Source organism: Molothrus aeneus, chromosome 4 (genome assembly GCF_037042795.1).
Source record: "Molothrus aeneus isolate 106 chromosome 4, BPBGC_Maene_1.0, whole genome shotgun sequence".
NCBI lineage: Eukaryota > Metazoa > Chordata > Aves > Passeriformes > Icteridae > Molothrus > Molothrus aeneus.
This window is the reverse complement of record NC_089649.1, coordinates 12466341-12490752: the sequence shown is the minus strand read 5'-3', so window position 1 is coordinate 12490752 and position 24412 is coordinate 12466341. Positions and strand designations below refer to the sequence as shown.

General features: G+C 37.0%; 1 pseudogene; it reads right to left on the bottom strand.

The window, feature by feature from the left end:
• Positions 1-4053: 4053 nt before the first annotated feature.
• The window catches only part of LOC136555844 (uncharacterized), a 49363-nt pseudogene continuing 29004 nt past the window's right edge, over positions 4054-24412 (bottom strand).

Sequence of the window (24412 nt, the reverse complement as noted above, 5' to 3'; positions counted from 1 at the left end):
CACAACTTTCTAGCTGAGATGTCTTCATCATCTTCCATTTTTCTTGGTGTGTTGATTTGGCACAGCCCGATTTTTTGGTAGTGGGGAAGAGACACAGGTAGCTTCTGTGAGAAGCTGCTAAAAGCTTCAGCCATGTTGGACAGAGCCAATCTCTCATGGCTCTGAAGATGGACTTGCTGCTGACCCAATTAGGGAGGTTGGTAACACCTCTGTGATGACATATTAAAAGAAGAAAATCAAAACAGCACCTTCTCTTTACCTGTCCTAGACAACCCAGGCTGTCTGGTGGCAACAGTACAGACGGGGGAAAGGGGACTATGGGGAGAACATAGGACACCTACACAAAAAGCTACATAGCATAACTATACATCAATAAGTCTTCTCTTAACTTACACACAATATTAATCTCTTAATTGCAAGAGCCAGTCATCTCATTACTCATCTATAACATTGGCACTGTAGGATCTTGCAAGAATCTTTGAATTGGTGGAACTTGTTGGCAATGGTACCTACAAGCAGCAGCTTTTCTTCTAGTCAGAGAAGAGAAGGAAGTGAGGACACAAGAGGGAAAAGAAGATGACAACACCAAGGTCACTGGGAAAGAAAGAAGGGGAGGAGGTGCTCCAAGTTTTGGAGCAGAAATTTCTCCCATGCCATAGTGAGGACCATGGTGAAACAAATTGTCCCCCTGTAATGCATGAGGTTCATGGGGTATGCAGAGATCCACGTGCAGCCCATGGGAAAAGTGCTCACACCAGAGCGGGTGAATGCCAGAGAAAGCTGTGATCCAGTGGGAGACCTGAATGGAGAGAGAGGGCCCTGCTTCCAGACACAGAGAGATCCCTGCTTCCAGAGACAGAGAGAGAGGGCCCTGCTTCCAGAGATAGAGAGAGAGGGCCCTTGCTTCCAGAGACAGAGAGAGAGGGCCCTGCTTCCAGAGATAGAGAGAGAGGGCCCTGCTTCCCAAGATAAAGAGAGAGGGCCCTTGCTTCCAGAGATAGAGAGAGGGGGCCCTGCTTCCAGAGACAGAGAGAGAGGGCCCTGCTTCCAGAGATAGAGAGAGAGGGCCCTTGCTTCCAGAGACAGAGAGAGAGAGCCCCTGCTTCCAGAGACAGAGGGCCCTTGCTTCCAGAGACAGAGAGAGAGGGCCCTGCTTCCAGAGACAGAGAGGGAGGGCCCTGCTTCCAAACTAGAGCAGCCTATCCTTGGAGGACTGCACCCTGTGGATGAGTGACACACACACCACAACAGATTTGGGATGACTGTTTGCACATGGGAGGGACCCCACAGCATAGCAGGGAACAGATCCTCTCCCTGAATGAATGGAAAAAGATCTCAAGTGACGAACTGACCAAAACCCCCATGCCCTCTCTCCTTGTGCTACTAGTAAGAAGGAGGAAAGGGCTGAGGGGAAAAAAAGTGTTTTAAAGACTTGCTTTACTTCTTATTATCCTCCTCTGACTCTCTTAATAATAAATTTCCTTTGTACCATTTTGCCCTTAGAATGTTTTTTTCTCCAGTCCTTATCTCAACTCATGAAGCCTTCATTCATTTTTCCCTCTCCTCTGCTCAACTGTAATTAAAGAGGGTAAGTGCATGAGTTTTGTGAGGGCCTGGCATTTGGTGTTTGGCATTTGTCAAACCATGACACTTGGAATTTCATTTTTATGAGAATTTTTATTGATTTTTGAAGTGTATTTAAAATTTGACCCAGTTTACCATGTGTCAATGTGTTATTCACACTTTAAATCTTGTTCTAAACTGGTGAAATTATTTTTTTCCACAGGGGAAAGGATTTTCTGCAGTTGAAACATATTCTTTGTTAGTAGAGAGTTGACTCTCTTTTTAATGGTCTAGTAATTTTGGTCAGATTATTAGCTGTCCCTGGATGAGAAAAAGACTGAATGGCTGTTCCTTTTAATCCAAATAATCCTGGTCTCTGAAGAGATTAACATAAACAGATACAGTTGCTTCCTTTTGCCTGAGCTTCAGTGGTTTGGTTAGTTAGACTGTATGCCATCTCTGATTCATAAAGAGCAAACAAAAAAAACCCTAAAACTCTGTGAAAGCAATGGCTAATTAAAACCATAACTACTGACTGAGAAAGCAGCACGAACTGGGTCAAAGAGTGTATTGTTTATTGTTCACAACACAGACTGGGTCAGAAAAGAATTATTGCTCACATGAGATAACTCCAGTTTCTGTTTGCAATTCTATTCAAGTTGATGTAGTATTGATATTCTTGCACAGGCCCAGTGAACTTTTAAGCTGGATAATTTGCATGAGTAACAAATTTCGTATGAAATAGGTATAAATTAAAATTGTTGATGGGAACTGCTCATCTGTGAGATACAGCACATGGATGTCATCTGGTAATTGACTGGGCTTATGCTGCTAAACATGAAATTAATATGTTTCGTAGCTGCAGTAAGCCCTGATGAAAGAAACGATCAAAAGAGGATGGTTATTAAATTTTTTTAAATTAAAATTGGTGCCCTCACAAATAAAGAATATTGTGTGCAAATCTTATATAGCTAATTTATGTATCTCTTTCATTCGAAAGGCCCAACTTTTTAATTTGGCCTCTCCTAGACAAAGAAACTTCCTTGTGCACCTAACTGATCTCAATACTAATGAATCTCAAAGTATAACACTTTTTTTCTATGAGGTACTGATTTGTTGCCTAATGTGTAATTGTGGAAGTTTCAACAGTTAGGTAAAATGCATTCTTTAAGAACTGCTCCAGTGGTGTGTATACATAATGTCATGTCTCTGTACACATATTATTGCTGCCTCCAATTGGCCCTGTTTTCTGCCACTCTTTGTGCTTCAAGCAGTGCCTTGCTTAGAAAGCAGCTCCCAAGTGCTCCATTGCATCAGTCAGAACCTCAGTCTTCAATGGCAAATTCTGTCTGAATATTGGTTTATGTGGTCCTACGTCAAATCTTGTTGATTATTTACCAATTGTTTAGTTAAGGTACAACAAATACTGTAGGGCTCAGACCAGGATAGAATACAAATGCATATAAGACATCTGAATTTACAGGTAATCAACAACTTCAGGTACTTGACGTCTAGTAGCTTTTAAAAACAGACTTACAACCTTCAGACTATGTACCCCCAGGACAATGAGGGGCATGAGGTATAACTTGAGCATGGTTGGAGTTTTCACCAAAGCAAATCATATTCTGCACAAGTTCATGCATTATTTTAGCATGAAACATTGCCAAACGTTTTGTTTGGAAGACTTCTTCCGCTGCTAAAAAATGGGAAAATAACTGGAATATGTATTTAAAAATCTCAGTATTTTAGCTAGCTCTCCTGTAAAAAAACCTCAATCCCAAACAGAATATGCAGAGGATTCAGCCTTTGAACAGACCAAAGACTGATTAAAAAAAGACATTTTCTAATGAAAATGAGGTATTGATCATAAGATGTATTTTCATTTACTTAAGGCAATCCAAAAAATCCATTGCTAGAAATAAAATGCTTTGGTGCTGTATCATTGTTACCCCAAGATAGTTATAACTATAAGGTCGTGTGGTTTTCACATTACATGTCAAAACTAGTTTGACACTGAAAGTATGTCTCTGCCTATTGCAGAAAGCAAATAACTCTGGATGGCATATTTTCCATTTGCAATTCCTGTTACAGTTCTAGGAATGATAATGTATCACAATTGCTTTCCTGGCAAAAATCAAACCAATAAATGTATTATGTTTTTAGCAATAACAACAACAACAACAACAAAACAACAACAGTTATTTTATATTATGTTAATGTTTGGTAAATACATTAGAAATCTTGAAGTAAAAGACTGCATAAATATTTAAATCCTGGTTAGAATAATCTTGAAATCTAGGCAGCTCACACTGCAGCACCTTGATGAAGTGCTGGGAAGTAAAGCTTCTCAAGGGTCATTATGATAAATAATAAATTCTCTTTCAAGGCATACTTCACATGAATGAAATGCTAGGGAGCCCACAAAGTTCTAAATAATAGGTACTCTCTTCCTATATTCTGAGTTCAGCTCCCTGCTCCAGGAGTTCATAGCTATGCCTGTTCTGCTATATTTTTCCTTTCCAGAAGTCTTTCTGTTTCTCTCCCTTTCTTCTTCTTCTTCTTCTTCTTCTTCTTCTTCTTCTTCTTCTTCTTCTTCTTCTTCTTCTTCTTCTTCTTCTCCTTCTCCTTCTTCTTCTCCTTCTTCCCATAGAATGTAACATCAAATGAATTTAAAGATTTTCTATGTCCAGTGGGCTAAGTCTATGCTCTCATCATAAGTGATGTTATGTTGTATGCACTCTTATTTTCAGTGTTCCTTCATTTTCTGAACTTTGCCAGTAAAGTTTGTGGTTTTTTTACCTCTTAAGAATATCTCATTGGTATTTTCTCCTTTGCATGTACCCAGAGCAAAAGAATCTTGGTTTCACCCTGGAATTCAGTGCCTGGGGTGAAATAGGAGTGACCCTCTGAATACACAAGGGGATATTGCAAGTGATGTTCATAACTTTGAAAGTAAAGAGGTTTGTTTAAAGGCATTGAGCATTGAAGAGAGGAGAGATTAAATTCAGCCTTCAGCTTCTAATTTCAAGTCAATTCCTCTGCCAAGGAAGTGAAAGATCTGGATCATGTAGAAACTAGTCCCTGTTTTTCCATCACTTCCTAAAGATAAGTCAAGTGATAAAAAACTGAGATGTATTTTCCAATAACAGCTTCCTTTCTGATAAATCCCTAAGTGTGAAATCAACTACTGAATGATATCCAAAGAGCTGAGGAGTGATTTAAATAAGGCCACTGTGACCTACTGTCTCATAAGCCTAGTGTGAAACAGAAGCTGGTCTCCTCTACAGTGTCACAGAGGCATCTCTTGATGGCTTTTGTAGATAGGAGATTGTCACTTGCAGAGTACTCTTGCGTTACTTCAGCACTGTAGCACACTTGTCAGCTTTTAGTATGGGTCTTGCCTAGCTTGGATAGATTATGTTCTTAAAGTTTATAGAAAGGGATTAAGAACACTCTGCTGTAGTGTTGAAGTGGTAGGGTTTCACTTGGACTGGAAAGGAAGGTGATTTATGTGAATCCCTTAAACATCTGCTAGCGCTGAGTATCACGTAGGGATATAATTAGCTGAAAAGATCCGGTTAAGTAACAACAGCCACCAATCAAAACTCAAAAAAACCAAACCCCCAAACCCACCAAAAAACTCCACATAAAACTTCTTTTTTTAATGGATTAAATAAATGAGAACTTATATCAATGTTAATTCATTCTACTAAGAGACAGAGATGGTTGACGGGGCCTTTGTGTTCCCTTTCAGACATTTTTCTAAAAGTTGTGTGTAGCAGCTGCTCTTTATTTGTGTGGAGTGACTATATACAATCAGGAACAACTCTGCTTTGTCGGTTGAAGTGGGTGATGGAAATGAAAGCTAATAATTTCTTTTAAAAAGTCTTGATATTGGTAAAAGAAAGATCACGAACTACAGCAAACTTGTGTAGTAAAGAACAACTGTAAGACACCACTTCAGTGCTGTCTGTTCCAGGCACTGCTACACCTTCTGACTAAGTCCTGAATCTGCCTGCTGACACAGTCAAAATATTTGCTGACACTGACAAATAATTAATCTGAAGTTTGAAGAAATAACTCAGCATATTTGCAGGAACTTCTGCACATCAAACATTTTTACATTTGTACCGTATTCTTTCCCGACATCCACAAATGCCCTCCCTTTTAGTTTAATTCAAATTCACTAGAATCTTATGTCAATTATAGCTCATCCATACAACTCTGAAATGCATAAATATTTTCCTTGATCCATCTTTTTTTTGGACTGCTCAGAGCTGTTGGGTGATGATCATACAAGACTGGAGCCTCTTAGGAGCCTAAGCAATGAGCAGTTGGAATGCTCTGTTGGTTTTTATTGCCATTTATTGGCCAATTATCTGGCCAGACAAAATAGACCAAGTGAACTGTTCTTTTTTCCTTATCTCTCAGCTAATTTCCAGAGACGTACAAACATAACATAACTCTGATGACATGTAACTTAGATGAGTATTAGACTCTGCATCTGTTTGGAAGGTAGGTTTGTATTCCAGCCTTAGACAAAAAGTGATTTCATGTTAAGAATACACAGCAGCGGTGCTGTAAAGTCTGTGAAGACACAAAAGAGTGCTTATTACCTTTTGAGATGGGAAGATCAACTTACCAAACTTTGAAAGTTCAAGGACTTGGTGGTTTCTCAAAGAGATCTCAGCCTGATCTAGACTGAATGGTTGAGAAAATGAGTAATTGGCCATCTGTGGCTTGCAGGACAGAATCAGCAGAAGGAGCATGATTTAAAACATAAATACTTTGCAAAGAAACTGGCTGGAATTAGCCTGTAAGCTTTCCATTATGATATCTTCATATGGCAAAGATACATTCATGAACAAGAAAGCAATATGTGAGCGGGGAGAAAAGAAAAACAGAAGTTTTGTGTAGCAAAAGAGGTCATCACTCTGTTGCACAGGTGCCTGGTGCTTTTAATATAATAAAAATTGCTGGTCAATTAAAGAAACACAGGCAGATACAGAAATAACTGAGACCTTCCTATTGTCTTTTGCTACCTTTAAAGTAGTAAAGTTCAAGGTACAATATCCCTGGTTTGTGCTGAAATTCTATTTCAGAATCTGACAGGTAGCACACATATTTAGAAACCTTCTGCCAGTTTGTTTTTATTACTTGCAGGGGCAGAGTTGGCACTTCTGTCAGTCAACAGTATGAGCAAATCACTTGGAGATCTTAGGGAACTGATATTGAGATATCTTCATGATCATGAAGAAAAAAAAAAAAAGGTTTGAATTAAAAAAGTTTTGTTTTGATTGTTTTTAGAGAGCTATATTATAAAGGACATTTGTGATATATTAATGCTTTTCTTGGATTGCTCTTTCCCTGAAACAACCTTAGAAGAAAGAAACTGGAATGTGTAAAATAGAAACCAGAATTGAGGACCATTTGAAGCTAAAGCTTTTTTACTAAAGAGCTAAGATTAATAAGGATGAGAAGTCCTTAAGTCTGCTTATTTAGCATGACAGATAACTAAGATACATATATATATATATATATATATATACACACACTTCTAGTCTAGAAGGACCCATGGTACATCTGTACCATATGTCCCTGCAAAATACAAGTCCAAAGTGTTCCCCTGAGAATGCAAGCCCAAAGTGAAATCTATGGTAGATGAAATAAAAAGCCAAAACCCCTAATTTTTAGCATTACAGGAAGAAAGGAAGAATAGAGCAAAAGATGTGTACTCAGTCCACACAAAACAGGGGTGGTTATAAGTTAATGCTGTGATGTGGTTTGAGTAGGAAACTCAGCAATGTATAATAAAGTTCACTTTATAGCTTCAACTACCTGAATTTCTCTATGCAGTGTATCCAAGAGGTTTTTGAGTATATCAAAATATTTATGTAGTCCCCTTTGACACAGCTGAAATCCTGTAAGACACTTACTGTCTGACAACAGAACTTCAATGTACAGTTCTGAAAAAAATCAGGTATCTCCCCTCTCCTCCATCTCTCTAGAGGATTTTATAAACTATTCATTTTACAATATTCTGTTAATAACTATGCAATATTCTGTTGATAACTAGGTGCTGTTTTGTTCAGCAGCAGCTATATAAAGTAAGCCAAGAAAAAACAAATACTATTTCCAGGTGAATAGGTGTTAATATCTTCACCCAAGTTTATTTCCAGTTCTTGCTCTACTAAACTCCCCCTGAATTCAGCAAGTATGCCTCAGTAAAGAACAAATAATCAATAATTAAATGCCTTAAGTTTTGTTTCAGGGCAAGGAAATGACTGTTGGATTGCTGATCAGCCAAGCTTTTCTAGAAAGACCAAATCATAAGATTTCCATATATAAAAAATTCATTGTGTAGAATTCAAAATCAGTTCAAAGATATCCATCTCTGATCCATTGCAGCTCTCATGAGAAATACAGGTAAATATTTTTAATAATGTTTTTTGTTCTATAATGGTTATACTTTTATGGGGAGAAAAAGATGATCAAGCACTCATTCGTGTATCAACTATTATCTTATTTAACTTACCTAAAGGAAAATACTGTTTTGCTTTTTTTGAGAAGTGGTTAAAATGAAAAGCAAAGTCTCACTTGAGAGTGTATTGTCTAAATGAGTATCATTTTGGCAGGTGCAATCTGAAGCATGCATTAGTACTGGTCTCAGACACTGAGCCATCTGTCAATGTCAAGAAGTTTTGAACTGGGTTGTGAAGTGAATTTGGGACAATGTTGGTTTGACCCAGTTTAATTTTATAATACAGGAATGATTACTTTATATCCTGTGGTTCCAGTTAGCAGCAGTTTGCCTCTTGCCACTTATTGTGTTATTGGTCCTTTGAATTTGAATGTTTTGAAAAAAAATGTGTATTTTCTTTCTCTTCTGCAGAGTCCCAAAGTGAATGTGCCAGGAGTATGGTGGCAGAGAAATTATGAGAATTAAAGTATGTTCTACTTTTCTCTAATGCTTCCAGGATTTCTGATAGATAGATTGATTAGTACTTTTAGTTAGCAGGAGTTCTAGACTAAATGGGAGAGATTAATTGTAAGCCAGTGATCGACAGATGGTTGCAAAGACCTCTTTACAGTTGTGCCAATATAGTCACTCAGAATTAAGATTTATGCGGTTGCACATAATGGATATGCAATAGAATTTAGATATTTGTTGCTTTTATTATACTATCTACAGACAGGCTATTCTGTGATTTCTACTTTGTGCTAATTACCTTGAATTCTGATGTTAAACAAGGTTCTGTTTTGGTAGTTTTGGAAAGCTAAGTATGGTAATGAGACATAGAAAGTATCTAATGAGAGGTTCAACATTTGAGGCTTTCATCTACTTTTGAGAAATAAGGTGATGGTGATTATAGTTAAAACTGTCATCTTCACATCAAGGTGTTTCTTGGATAACATAGATATGAAAGTAAGTAGCATTCAATGTCAACTTAGATCTGGCTCGAATGATAGACTAGAACAGCTTAAAGCAGTTTTGTTTCAGCTTGTTATCAGCAGGGTTGTATCACATTGTCCGTTGTGATGCAATTTCAATCCCCCCAAGTGCTCCTTGATGCTTTTTCTTCTGGATTTAATAGTTAGCATGGAGAATCTAGCATAGAGAGGAATCCTATCAGGGCTTCACCAACAAATTTGATCTAAAATAAATGGGTGTTCAATGCATCAATCAAATTTTGAATATTCCAATACTTGCTAGAGCTGGGAAAGAACGTGTTCATTCATCATATCTCCTTTTGTATTATTAATACAGAGTTATTGTGTGTATTTCAAAGGCATAACTCCAGGACAAAGTTGGACAGTTTGCATCATGACCAATGCATTGAATATGATTAAAAAATCTTAAGGGAGGAAAAGTTCAGTGAAATATTTCAGAGTAGACCCTGGAATCAGAATTTTATATGAACATTTGCCTATGATATTAAAGTTGATTGCTGTAAAAACAAGTTGATGCAAGTTAGTTTGATCTTAAAATGGAAAACTTGTGAAGCACTGGTTCTTCAGTCTCCAAATGTTGAGAAGAACCCATATCCATTCCAAGACTGATTTGGAGTTTTACTCTTCAGGCATGAAGAAAATGCAAATGTTAGCCTAATATTTAAATGTTTTGAAAAGAAGGATGTCTGTAGGATACCAGATAGCTAGCTTTGGGGGTTTGGTGGGTTTTGTTTATTTATTGTGGTTTTTATTCCTTTTTTTTTTTAATTGATGGAGAAATAGAAAGACAGGGCCAACACCTGCTGAGATGTCCACAGCTACTCACACATCTTATCTCTAATTGAAGTGCTACAGTTCCAACAAACTGTTTTGCCTGTAGGCAAATTCTCACTTTTCGAACATTGTCAGCATGCCTAGGGATTTAACTCGAGGGGAAACTCAGGCTGGTTATATTTATGTTTTAACCTGTACTTGTCAATGTAAGTCTGGGGATCAATATCTGGAGTTCCACCCTCTTCACTCAGGATTTTATCCATTTTACTTACATGTGAATATGACAGAGTGCAAATCAATGTGCTGTGCTTAATAGTGTTTAAACAAACAAGTGTCTGTTTGCTGATTGCCAAGCACTTGTGCAGCTCCTCATTTTCCACTCATAGCCAGACCTTGGCTCACCAAGTTCTTGTAACAGACACAGAAATAGCACTCAGAGTTCTGACTGTAACAGAAAATATCACGTACACATTCATTGCCCTAGGCTTTGTGTATGTCTCCCAGGAGTAAATAGATAACCCATAAGCTTATAAACTGCTATTTTTTTCCTATTTGATGAAATAGAAACAGGAATAGGAGGAAGCCCTGAAGCATAGGTCATTTTATTTTATTCAGTAACAGGCGCAGAACATGACAAACTAGAGACAGTAGTGTGGAAGAATCACAGGAGACACTGGGTAAAACCTCCAGTGGCATCTTTCATGTCCTGACATCTGTGTTCCCGAGGTCACACAACTCATATCTTCCCTGAACCTTATTAGACTGCTCCAGCAGGACCATCCCTATGCTCATGAGACCTTTGAAATGCTTTCCATGCTTTTTGTTATTTTAGCTTCCTACCACACATCAGAAAGACCAAAGTTCTCCTTTATTATTTTACTACCTGTTAGCAGCAGTAGCCTGGGTGGCAGTTTGGAGTGAGTAGAATAAAAATTCAGTGTTCTGCTAATGACTCAATACAAAGGCCTCTCTTTTTCTTGGCTGGTTTTTTTTTTTAACTTTTTTTTTTTGTCAGGAGTAATCTCTATTTCATCTCTGCTACAAGCAGTGCTTTTTGGCCAATTTATGACTGCAGCTGCCTGGAGAAAGCCTAAAGGAGATACAATAAAACCAGACTATACAGCAAAACATATTCTATAAACACGCAACATGCACAAAGAAATAATTTGAAGGATGAGGGGGAAATGTCAAATAGGATGTCTGAAAACCAATTTGGCTTAAAATTCGAGACATTATGTATATGTGGCATTTGCCAGCTTTCCATTTATCCTCGGAGGGAAGGCAGACATCAATCATACCTGCATGTCAGCTACTGTCAGCAGTGCCAAAACTCTTCACTGGACTTTCTCATCTGGCACAAGTTAATTTAGAATAGATTAATGTAAGAACTCTTGCTGTGATTTTTCCTTATAGGCACACCAAAATTATTTCACTTAAAATATGTGCTATGAAACTGAAAAATATCTCCTAAGTTGCTATTGATCCAAGCTTGCCTGCATTCAAATGTTGCTGCTTATTAGGAATTACTTTTCTTTCTATGATTAGAACACTTTGAAAGGTTCTAGAGCTAGAATAGTCTTCTAAAGATGAACTTAAGTGCTTATGAGCTCTGAAACAAATACAGTGAAAGCATCTCTCACAGATCTTAGAGGTCTTAGGTCTTAGAAGTCTTTTCCAGTCTAGATGATTCTATGATTCTAAGCATGTCTGCAATGCTTTGATTAAAAAAGTAAGTTTTCCTCGTGTCTAAATGAAAGATTGCTTCTCACTTCTCACATATACAATATTTAATCCCATTATTCCCAGTAGAGATCTATTACTTACTATTATTTATTAACAAATTTGACATATTTCTAAATCTGTTTTCATGTGATTTGTTCTTACATTTTTCTGAACTTAGTAAGATGATTTCTTTCTGCTTTGGCCAGATTTTGTTGGCTTTATTCCCTTTGATATTCTCTAAATTTCTTTTAAGCACAAACTGGAGTTCTCATAGGGTGCTGGATTTAAGGGGGAGCATAGGGCAATACTGAAGTATGAAAAATACAGAACTATCTAGTTTATGGTCTGTGTCTATGATGTTAAGTGTGCACGTTACTGAATGTTCAGTGAATTTGGCAGTTACTTTTTTCAGCTTTTCATTGTCAGTCTTGGAGCAGACTTGACAAATAAAATTATAAAAGTTATTTTAAATTGCTTTAGCCACATAGCTACTGCCTATTGAGCCTTCACATGCTTTATCTGAGTGCTTTTAAAAAATACATTGTCAGTTGTCACAAAATCTATGATGCTGGAATTTCTGTGCCCTCTGATGTTTTGTAATATTTTTGTAAAAATATTTTCAAATCCCTCTGTACCTATGAAACTCCAAAGGGTAATTCTGTTCAAACTAGACCATCAGAACTTGGGCAGCTGTCTAAAAAAGTTTTGCAACTTTTGTTCTTCAAAAGATAGAGTGTTTAGTTGTTTCTTTTTTGTTTTTTTTGGCTGGACCTGAAGTCTCCTTCCTTTATTTAACACTGGTCTACTATATTCTTCTGGAGTTAGCATGCTTCCTGTGGCATTCCATCATTGTGTCAAGGTGGTGCTTCACAATATTTTTCACATTTTCTGCCTCATATATCAAACTGTAGTAGTTATCCACAAGGCATAGCTGTCATTCTGCAAAAATTTTAGTAATGCTTTCATTTTTATCTGACAGAAAGAAGTACCTAAAGTAATAAAAAATCATTTCTACTTCATATTTGTTTTGGTGCTCATTCTGTCCCTGTCAGTGTCTGTATGTTATAGTAGGTGAGATTTATACATCCCCTTACTTGGCATTTTGTGAGAGCCATGCACAGAACCCGAGACTATGAAATTATTTGTCTTGTCAGGATTAAAAAAATATATATTATTTTGACTCACAAAACCTTCCATTGAATGTATTATATATGCTCTATATGATCATAAATCAGCACTTCATTGAACAGTTTCTGTTCTCTGCATGCTCTTTTTTTTTCTGTTGAGATTCTTACATTCTCATGTTTCTACAGTTCTGAAGATCATTAAGTTTTGCGGTACATTTGCAGAGAATTATTTTATTCAGTAGAGGACACAATGACAAATCTTGTACTTTATTTACTATTCAGTTGAATTGTGCAATTTATCTTCAAATTCAGTCCTCTAAGTAATTAAAATATTCCTGAGGAGAATATAAAATAAATCTGTCATATTTTAAAGTAATAATCTGCATTCAAATCAATATATACGGTCATATCATATGGCTGAAAAAAATTTGAAATCTGAATATCAGAGCTTTTAACATGTTTTACCTATTCTGGAGATTTTACCTCAATGTTCAATGTTACTTCTATGCAGCCAATACCTTTCTGTGATCACTCAAATGTCATGTTTTCAAGGCCATCTGTTTGATACTTCACCTGATTTTTCATGAGGTACAGGTTAACTTCAAAGAAAAAAAAGGATGTACATCTCCATTGGGCTGAGTCTGTAATTCATTTGTTAAATCATGTCTGAAATATGAGAAGTATGACTAAACTAGAATTATTCAGTTTATTGATCATTAATAGAAGTCTAATAGTACTGTACAATAATTCCACCTGTTTCCAAAATACTCCCACACTGACTCCTCCATGTTATTGACTCCCATATATTGTCACAGATTGAGAAAAAAAGGCTTTGGAAAAGGTAATGCAAATATTGGCAGGTTATTTCAGTGCTGCCTAGTCTGTAAAGGTACACAGATTTACAAAGATTTAAATTTCTTGTTGTATGGAGACACTCTGCCCAGTATTAGCAATTCAAACAAGGAGCTGTGGGTTATATAGAGAGCAAGAAGTGTCAGGGTTTCAAAGTTAATTAGACTAAACAGACAACTAATTATGTCTTATTAAAATGTAAAGGACCTGTGACAAATTGCACTAATTGCATGTTCTCATATATCTGAAGAGGTCAAGCTACTTAAAAAGCATGTTGTTAATGGAAGACAAATGTAGTTTTATATGCTCGATAGGAATATTAAAAACTGCATTATTTATGACTCTGGTAGGAACACTTAATAATTTTAAGCTTTAAATCAAACTGTTCATTAAGCTAGGGAGTCAGCACACAGTCCTGAAAATAGTCTGTAAAAACCTGCTGCCAATGTAATATTAATTTGAAGGTCTATTGTTCCCCTGCCCCAGCAATACAGATATACTGCTATTTTAAAGTATGTAAACCCTAAGGGAGTTAGAGCTCTTTGAAGTTTTCCCCTACTGTCCCAATCAAATAGCACAAAACCATTTTGTCATATTAATATTTTCAAGAACTGAGTAAAAATCAACCACTCTCAGGTCTAAATGTTTGCAACTCTATGTGATAATTACCAGTAAATTGAAGAAGAATGAAATAGTGGTTAAAAGGACAAAGAATACAGAAGAAAAGTGAGAAAACCCCCTAAAATCTTTGGTGTTGCTGTTAAATACAAAGCCATTATTCTGACTAGATACACTAATATTTAAAGTACTGGTTATCTACTGTTTAAATGCTTTTAAGTAAGTGTGTAAACTAGGGTACTTATGATCTGCAAATGAAGCAAGCCAAGACTAATGCAAGAGTGAAGATTTGCCATGATGGAACAAAAGGGAGATGCCATTTCAAATCACAACTAACACAGAATCACATTTAGAAAGCCTTTGTCACAGGCTTGGGAGTACATTATTTCTTAGACTGCTCTTAGGATAAAAATCAGTGCTAAGAAATACATCTGGAGTGAAAGCCAAGGACACCACAGTGATGTTAAATTTATAATGCTTGCACTGGGAGGTAACCCTACTTGCTAAGACAGACATTCAAAATCACAAACTGTCCCAGACACTTCTATAGCAGAGAACATGGAAGACAGTGTTAGAAATTTTGTGGTACTATAAGAGCATTACAGATAACAGTCTGCAGGAGTAGCTTTAATTTCAGATATTGTGAAGAATCATGTCCATGATCCTCTGAGTTTTTAGGGGGAAAGATGATATGGTTGAGTATGATGTTAGCATACATTACATTTATCTTTGAACTTAACATTTATTACATTTCAAGTTTATTATTCTTGAATTCTTGCACATTTCTCCCTTGAAAAATTAATGTCTAGATCAATAATTATTCTTGCTGGTAGTTTGTAAGAGTCCCAGGAATCCAACTGATAGTGGAGCCCTGGAAAATGTTAAAAATAGTCTTTGAAAATATTAGGCCTTGTGTTTTCTCAGATCACTGCACCTGTGTAAGCAGTATGATAAATAATATAATTGTTAGATGTGATGATTGTTTAGTAGTTAAATGTAATTATTATATAACCATAAGAAGAATTGTGAGAAACTGTGTTGGAAATTTAAAGGGGGCTATGTTTAGCTGAAATCTGTGTATACAGTAGAACAATATAAGTTTGATAATTATCATGAAAGTTATATAACGATAGAGTATAAAACATGTTCACCTTGAATGTATGGTCGGAATCAGATTTGGGTGGAAATCACCCCGATTCCCAGAGGTCTTCAATAAAAAGCACCGCATATAATTGCTTCTGTGATTATGTGTTTTTGAACACTAACACAACTATCGTAGTGCCTAATTGCTTCCATGTTAGTGAAATGTCATTAGTTGGGATTTTTTTCTGACAGCAAAACCATGTAGTTCTTGTTGAAATACATTGTTTTGGCTGGATAGATACAAATTTCAAATCTGAGTAAACTCTAGAAAATAATCTTTAGTAGGAGAGATGTATTTTGATATGGAACCTTTCATACCTTTCATGGAATGGAAACTTGGTATGAATTTGATATGGAACCTTTCATGGAACCTTTTCTTCATTATGAAAAAAATCAAAATAAACCCCACAAAGCCAAAGAAACAGGACAGAACTTTGAGTGTGACAAATATGGAGATTTAGATTCCATTTCTAATTTAAAAAAATATTCTTCATTGCAAGCATACAAAATGGTAAAACAAAGCATTTTTCTTTTCTTCTTAGTTTAAAGAAAAGGAATACAGAATCAACCAGACTGGAAAAGACCTTGGAGATCATCCAAACTATGATCGAACACCACCTTGTCAAATAAACCATGGCACTAAATGCCACATCCAGTCTTTCCTTGAACAAATAAACCAGGGCACTAAATGCCACATCCAGTCTTTCCTTGAACACCTCCAGTGACTCCACCACCTCCCTGGGCAGCTCGTTCCAATGCCCAATAATCCATTCTGGGAAGAACTTCTTCCTAATGTCCAAGCTAAACCTCTCTTGGTGCAATTGAAGACTGTGTCCTCTTGTCCTGTCAGTGGTTGCCTTTGAGAAGAGACTGAAGCCCACTTGGCTACAGCCTCCTTTCAGGGAGTTGTGGAGAGTGATATGAGCCTCCTTTTCTCAAGACTAAACACTCACAACTCCCTCAGCTGTTCCTGACAGGGTTTGTGTTCCAGACTCTTCCCCAGCCTCGTTGCCCTTCTCTGCATGTGCTCCAGCATCTCAATGTCCTTCCCAAACTGAGGGGCCAGAACTGGACACAGCACTCAAGGTGTGGCCTCACCAGTGCCGAGTACAGGGGAAGGATGACCTCCCTGCTCCTGCTGGCCACACTATTCCTGATACAGACCAGAAGCCATCGGCCTTCTTGGCCACCAGGGCACTCTGCTGGCTCATGTTCAGTCAGCAGCTGTCCAGTACCCCCAGGTCTCTTTCTGTCTGGGCACTGTGCAGCCACTCTGTCCCAGGCTGTAGTGCTGCAGGGCCAAAATGCAGAACTTGGCACTTGGACTTGTTAAAGTTCATATTGTTTGATTTGGCTCACCTATCCAGCCTGCCCAGGTCCCTTTGCAGAGCCCTCCTACCCTCCAGCAGATCGACACTCACTCCCAGCTCAGTGTCATCTACATGTTTGCTAATGGCAGAGTAGGTTTCTTAGGACCCAGCAAAGTAGCTCAGCCACCATGGGTTATATTTCTATCTATGTATTCTATACATTCTTCTGCATCTGTCCTAGTTTCGATGGAATTTATTTCTTATTTCGTAGGAGAATTGTGTTATTGTTTTCTAGGCATTATTGCAAACAAAAAACTGTTGGATTTGGTTGATTTTGGTGCGGGTTGTGTGTGTGTGTGGTGTTTTTTTGGGTTTTTTTTGTGGTTTTTTGGTTGGTTTTTGTTTGGTTTTTTTGGGGTTTTTTAGTTTTTTTTTGTGTTTTTTTTTTAGGTTTGGTTTGGGTTTTTTAATATAAAATCTACATACCTAGTAAACATATGAAGAATATTCTATGAAATTTCTTTGGTCAACTCAGCCATGCTGAATTGTACAAGGTAGATACAGGGCATGTGTTGTACAGGATAACTGAAACAGCTAATATATGGTGTGACTGCAACACAAATGTCTGAGAACTTGCCTTTTGCTTGTTGTATGCTGTGCATGAACTATTATACATAATAAGTCAGTGCATTATATCAATTAAAATGTTAAAAGTCTTGATTACGACTCTTCCCTGAAGTTGATGAGAATCTTCTACTTTACAAGGCAGTTGCACTTTTGAGCCCATTCAATTTTGGCAGTTGTTTTGATTACATAGCCTTTAATTAAAGAAAAAAAATTGGATTCAACAGATATTTCTTGCTAGCTTGATAGGCTAGCAAGAAATATCTGGCATTGCTGGAATGAAATTTTGTGTAATGTTTCTAAAAGCTACTACTGATTTGTCTGTGTTTTCCCTGGCTGTGCACCACTGGTCATATTTCTGAAATATACATTTCTTCATTAAAGGGAGAGGCTAAAATCATCTTTTTGATTAGCTGAAATGGATAAGAGTAATATCCTAGTTTCATTTAAGGAATAAATCTATAGCTATGTTTCTTAATGTCTTGGCTGCATCAGAAAATAAATTACAGTTATTAATGATGAATACAGTTATATAAAATATAGAAGAATGAGTAGAAATTATTTAATACAAATGGATATATTTTGTTTACTGATAGAATAATTTAAGTGCTTTGAACCATGCCCCTAAGTAATCCTTAAACTATCAATATAGGGTACACAATACTTTGCTTCAGCCAGCTAATTAAATATAAGATGAAATGTGTCATTTTATAGCCTCCTGACTTAAAATAAGAATATTCAAATATATAAATAGAAGATTTTCTAAGGTATTCTTCTGAAAGTGTAGAGCTGATATAGTTTGACAGTCTCCTTATTTTCTAAACCTCATAATTGGTTTATCCAGTATATTCCTATGCTGGTAAAAATGTTCAGTCCCTGTACAGCACTATGTCATACCTCTCCTTGTTATGAGAAGTGCATCAGAAAAAAAAATTTTTTTTCACTCCTTTCTCATATTTATCCCCTAAGGCTGTAGTTTAATTGGCCTATGAACAAACTCACACTCAAGAATGTCTGAAAAATCTTGCAGCTACACAGTGGTGACTCTGAACCAGATACTATAAGATCCTTTTTTGCCATCAACAGTACTAGAGCTACATCCCTTGATGTTCCTGATTTTTCACATGAATATTGCCTTAGCTGGCCTTTGGCACTTAATGATGGTACTGAGCTTATATTTGCTTCTTGTTAATGAGCTATCATGGAGTGTTGTTAATTAGTCTAATTTTAACCACGTGTAAAAGCCATACAGACTCTGCTTTAATATAAGTTTGTGATAAAATTAGTTTTCTATGAGACTGTCTCTTCTTAACTGACCTGTGCAGTAGCAAAAAGAAATTAGCTACCTCAGAAACAATTATGTTACATAGACATAATCTTAATACAGTACTGGTAGGAGCACCTTTTATCATTTTCCCAAGAGAGGGACTGCAGCAGAAATCTAAACTTGAAATATTGGTATGCCCTGCACAGAAAATGTGTATACCAATGACACCTGAGTAGATTGAAACAGAAGTCGTTGGTGGAATGAAATCTTCTTCTGGAATGATTAGGTTATACTCCCCAGTATGTAGAGCTTACAGAGAGCTGCCAAAGTAAATCCACACAGAGAGGAAGGAGGAAATTGCTGTTTCTGAATGGCAGCCTCTGGCTGTGCTCCCCAGAGAAGATGTCAGGACCAGAGATGATGAGTTTCAGGGTCTGACAAGGATAATAAATTGATCCAAAATAACCCAAACCTGGTGAACCCTTGGGTGTTGCGCATGATGTGTGTGTCTGACAGGATTTGTGTGCATACCTCTTGCATCCAGGGAGGGAGACAAAGGACTGTCCGGCTGGCTGAGCCTGTTACAATGTTACAACAGGTTATGGTGTTATAGCTGATTATTTTGGCTTTAATCTGGCTTCTTTGGATTAGATTGGAGACCAGAGGGAGCAAGCAATTTACTGATATTGCCAGACATGCATTTTTAAAAAATTGGTCAGTAATAATAGAGACAGACATAAAACTTCCATGATCTGTGTGACATCTCTTGTAATTCTATCACTGCAAAAGTAATCCTGACTGTGATGACTAGTCTCAGTACAATACTTATTGGTAACTGATTCTATCAGGCAAATGAAAGCATTATACATATAGTGGAAATGCATGCTGCATGCATGTGAAATGCATACAGTCTCACTATAGAATTTACTGCAAAGGGGAATAGAGTTACTCAGACATAGTTGTAAAATCAACCTTTTCCTTCCAGATATTTTCACCAAAAAAACCCAAAAAAAACAAACCAATTGTTCTTATGGACAGACAGGACTAGATACTTATGTTTCTTGCAAATCAGTTTGCAGCCAGATGGATCAATTTACTACTCTGCAGATAAGTGATTTTCATGCAGTTCTGTTCAGAGATTGCTGCTTTCTTCTTCACAGTATTTGGCTTCACCAGAGTATTGCAAATTTGTAATGGAATTCATAGACTTTCATAGAGTTTCTTGTGATAGTCTCTAAAGTATCAATATTCAAGTAGACAGTGAAAAGAAAGGCAGAAATAATTTTCTCCTATTATGTAAGTCTATACACTGAAGAATTAATTCAGAAAATCAGACTTATTTGTGTTTACCTGTCTTTTCTTATTCCTGCAAATTTGAACTCTTTACTTTCTGTGCAATATAAAACACTCCCTAATTTCCTCTTGTTCTACATTAATCCCCATTTCAAAGTCATAGATGATTTGTAAATAACATTGTTTTGTTACTTGTACATTTTGTGATGGGATAGCAAATGCTAAAAATTATCGCACCATTTGAATTAACTGCATAAACAAAATTGAACAAGAAATCCTTAGAATATTTTAACAATCTGTAGTATCTCTTAATTCTGGAGAGGAGTAGTTTTTTCTCATATTTGCAGTAAATTTAAAGAAATTTATTCTCTATGGCCTTAAACCAAATATATTTTTCAGTTTAATGTCCTTGTTTCTGCATCTGCAAAATGATCACTTGACTAATACACAAGGCTTGGGGTGCTCTGTCTGGGTGCCGTTACTTAAGTAGCAACATATTTATTTGTCACTATAAGGGATAAAAATCTCTTTGTTTTGCACCTATTCAAAGCTTAACTACATGGCAATTTAACTGTCAGACTGTCATTTGGCAAATAGAGTGAATTCAGGTATGGAGCCCTTGATTCCTCTTTCAATTTACTTCTTTACAAAACCTTTTATTTTCATCTTGGATTCTTTTCTCCCATTCTCGGTAAACTTTTTAATTATAGTCTGCAGTTGTTTCCTTAAGCCTGATAGATATTTCCAGCAGCAACATGCTGAAATTATAATTGAAATGAGGGGCTGTAATCATCCTTATCATCTGCATATGTCCCCACATTGTGATCATTAATTTATTCTGGTTTGCTATCTTAGTAAATTAAAACTGATTCATACTTTGTAAATATAATCAAAGACAACAGCTGCCCTCTTCTGTATCTTTAATAAAATGGAATCTTCTCAGCAATCTTTTTGTCTGGAAAAATTACTCTTTTATTTCAAGACTAAATCTCTTCTTTTTTTGTATCAGTTTGATGAATGGCATAAATCATTTGAGTCTACTTCCAAAATGCTGCTATTATAGAGGCATCATTAGGGGGTCCACAGGATAAACTTGCATTTTGATTTCCAATAAAAGCAGGACTAAAATCTCGATTTGATACTTTAATAGTTGAATTGAATCTCTAAATTCAGCACAACAGCTTTTCAAGGGACAGTTGGAAATTCTATTCTTCCAATAAAATATTTATAACAGTCTTCAGTAGAAACATTTCAAAAGGATCATAGAAGTGCTACTTTGATTTTCGTCTGTCTTGGCTTTCCATAGCTAAGTAAATAGTAGTTCTTACAAATTTTTAGCTGATGATATTCTGAAGATTTTTTGGGCATAGATATTTTCTGAAATTTAACTTCTCTGTTTTGGAATAGCCAATTTGATTATGATTAAGCATAAAATGTTTTCTGCCCATATTCTTGAGGCACAGTGTATTAAGGCAAGAGAATCACAGGAAATATTATATGTGCCTATCTTTCAGAATAGAATTCCATTAATTTTATGACATTATGCATAGTAAAGGGACTCTCTTTACTCAGTGCAAAGAGTTAATTTTGCCTGTAAAATGAACTCAAATTTACAGGCTGAAGTTGACAGATTGAATAAAGGACACAAGGCTTCCCTTCATTTTTGTTTTCTGTTTCCTTAAGGCCTTTCCAATCTGTAGATTTTATTATCTCTCTCTCTGGTTACTGCACTGCATCAAATGTTAGAAAGGTCAATAAAATCTCTTGGCTATTGAAGCCAATAGTAAATAGAATTATCAGGACACATATCTTTCCTCTCATTTCATGGAATACCTCCCTTGTAGTTATTGTTTTAAACTATTGTTGCATATTTTTTAGTTTAGAAATTTGGGCCGGTCAGTCCTGGCTGCTATTAATAATGTGAAGATTGAAAACCTGATTTCTATAAGAGTCAGACTAGTCCCTGAGCAAGAAAACACGCATTTATTTATGTACATTTAACATTTTCAAAATAACACAATGTACTGTAAGATTCCTAAGATGCAAAGGTGTTATAAAAATGACAGACTTCTACAAAAGCTGTGACATAGTCTCTCATCCAAATTATTTGTCAATGTCTCAGAAAACAGAATCTGTGCTTTTCACTGAAATGAGTGATTTTTCATCTCGGTGATGTGAAGGACAGTATTTAGTGCAGAAACAGTGACCACCCATCTAGAACATCCATTTTGGGATGGCTTCTATAGTACCTTTCCTCCATCCCTGTAACATTCCCTTCATTGTCATCAGCAGGCAAACAGCTGCTGGCTCTATTTTTCCTGGTATGTACTACTCTAATTGCAAGGACGGAAAAGTGATGTTCTCTGAGTTAAGCATGATCCAAGACCTGTGAAAAGCTGGATCTATGCAAAGTTTATGAGAGGAAGAAACTGGCTCCCGCTCAGTGGGAAACAGTGGTAATTAGGAGTTAGGCACTGCTGTCTCTGAAATCAGTGCTGAGTGCTTTTCCTTGCAGAAGGAAATATGCAAGACTTTGTTTCTGTCAGGTCTTTGCACCCTGTGTGCTGTTAAATTCTGGTGGAGGATTTTCTGGCACATTAACTAGTGGCTGCATGTTGAAAGCTCCCATGTGATTGCAGGAAGTGTGCTGTACAGTATTTCTTTCATATGATAGGTGATGATGGAGAATGAATGTGATGGGGAACAGGAGCACAGGCGTAGGAAACTTAAAAAGGAAAGGCAAAGAGCAAGTTTCTTCCACATCATATGTACAGGGAAGTTTTTAAGAACATGTCTGCTGGCTGGCTCTGAGATTTCTGAAAGTCAAACTGAGTTGTTCCCTTCTTGTTTCCCACTGATTCTTGTGGTAGACTTGGTGGAAAGGTGGGTTGTGCACTGGACAGGTGAATGAATGAAAACAAAGATTTATTAATTAGATTTTGAAACAATATTTTTAACCATATGGTTTAAAAGGTATTTAGCTGTTGGAATTCAGGACATCCCTCTGGCTGTCCTGGATGGCCAAGACCCCTGCCAGGGGGCTCAGAGACCCTGGCATAGTGCCCAAGACGCCTGTGGTTTTCATTATGACCCATGGAGCAAGTTACCAACCTTATATGAAGATCTGCATGCCACGACAGTTTAAGTAGAATGATAGTGGATTTATCATGGGGTGAAAAAATAGATTTTTGGCGTTTTTAGAATGGGGGTTCAGGGGGCAAGATGGAGGAATCTGGGCATGTCCAACCTTTCTCCTTCTTCTTCTTGGCCTTCATCTTCTGCTATGATGGTGGCACTTTTGGATTGGTTTAGAATAGAAGCTCACTGTCTAACATAGGTGATAGGTATTGGAAAGTAATTGTAAATATTGTACATGTAGTTTTTAGTATAAAGACATAACACTGCCCCGGGAGCAGGCAGAATGCCTTGGACTGTCTTGCTGAGCAGACCTCAGCTGGACAGGAGAAAGAATTTTATAGATAAGGAACAAAAAACAACCTTGAGACCAAGCCCTGACTCCTTATTTGAGCGCTGGGCTAGGAAAAGAGACTTTTTAAAATATCTTGGGGTCATTCTGACCAGCTAGAGAACGTGAGATTTAGCATGCTTTCTGCTACTAATTAATGAAAAAAACCCAAAATTGGTGGGGCTGGAGGCTTGAGACTGTATTACTCTTTAAGCAGTCACTAAATAATATGTAAAACTACATTAATACAATTTAAAACACTTTAAATAAAAAAAAACTACCCTCTCTTACATGGTCCAAAGTGCTGCTTCAGGTTTTTAATTGTTCTGTGAACTGCTAAAGTCTCACTTGGCAGAAGTTCTCTGATTACCTTCTGGTGGTAATCCCACTGTTGCCATCAGATCTAAATGATTGCAAATGTGAGTGCACAGCTCTGCCATTTAAACAAGTGTTGTACCTTTCTGTCTGGTCAGAGTTGTATGAGCTCTTCAGCAAGTGTTTTCAAGTAGGTAATGCCCACATAGTTGTTGGTGACAGGGTTTGCAATGGGACCAAACTGCAACAAGGTCTCCCTTCTCTGCTGGCTCAATCAAAAGAGTTTCATGGAAACTAGGAACAGTTTTCTATGTAAAAAATGCTCTGGGTGACACAGAGATTAAGTATTTAAGAGGGAAGAATGAAGTGCTCCTTCAGGCTGTGGTAAGTGAGGAACTGTCTGCCTGGGGAGGTGGTGGAGTCACCATCCCTGGATGTGGCACAAAGCCTGGATGTGCACTGGTTTAGTTGAGGTGTTGGGGCTGGGTTGGACTTGATGATCTTGAAGGTCTCTTCCAACCCAGTGATTCTGTGAATTCTGAACCTTTGCTGAGTCAGTGAATTGTATATTGCTCAATGATGTCTGCAATATCAGGTGTTTCTCTTCCACATTTCTAAAGTGGCAGCTCTCTACTGTCAAAACCTAACGAGAACAGCCTCTCAGTGGATTCCTAGCAGTCTGCCTTTTGTCTTTCTTCCCTTTATATTGGAAAGTTTTGAATAAATGTCCTGCAAAATTTGAATGACTTAGCAGACACAGCATTATACCTACCTCCTATACAGCACAGTATTATACCTACCTCCATTCACAAATCTAAAACATGATTTAGCAAGAAACCTGTTCTGATTTGGAAATTAGTTGGCAGTTGTTAAACATTTTGCCTTT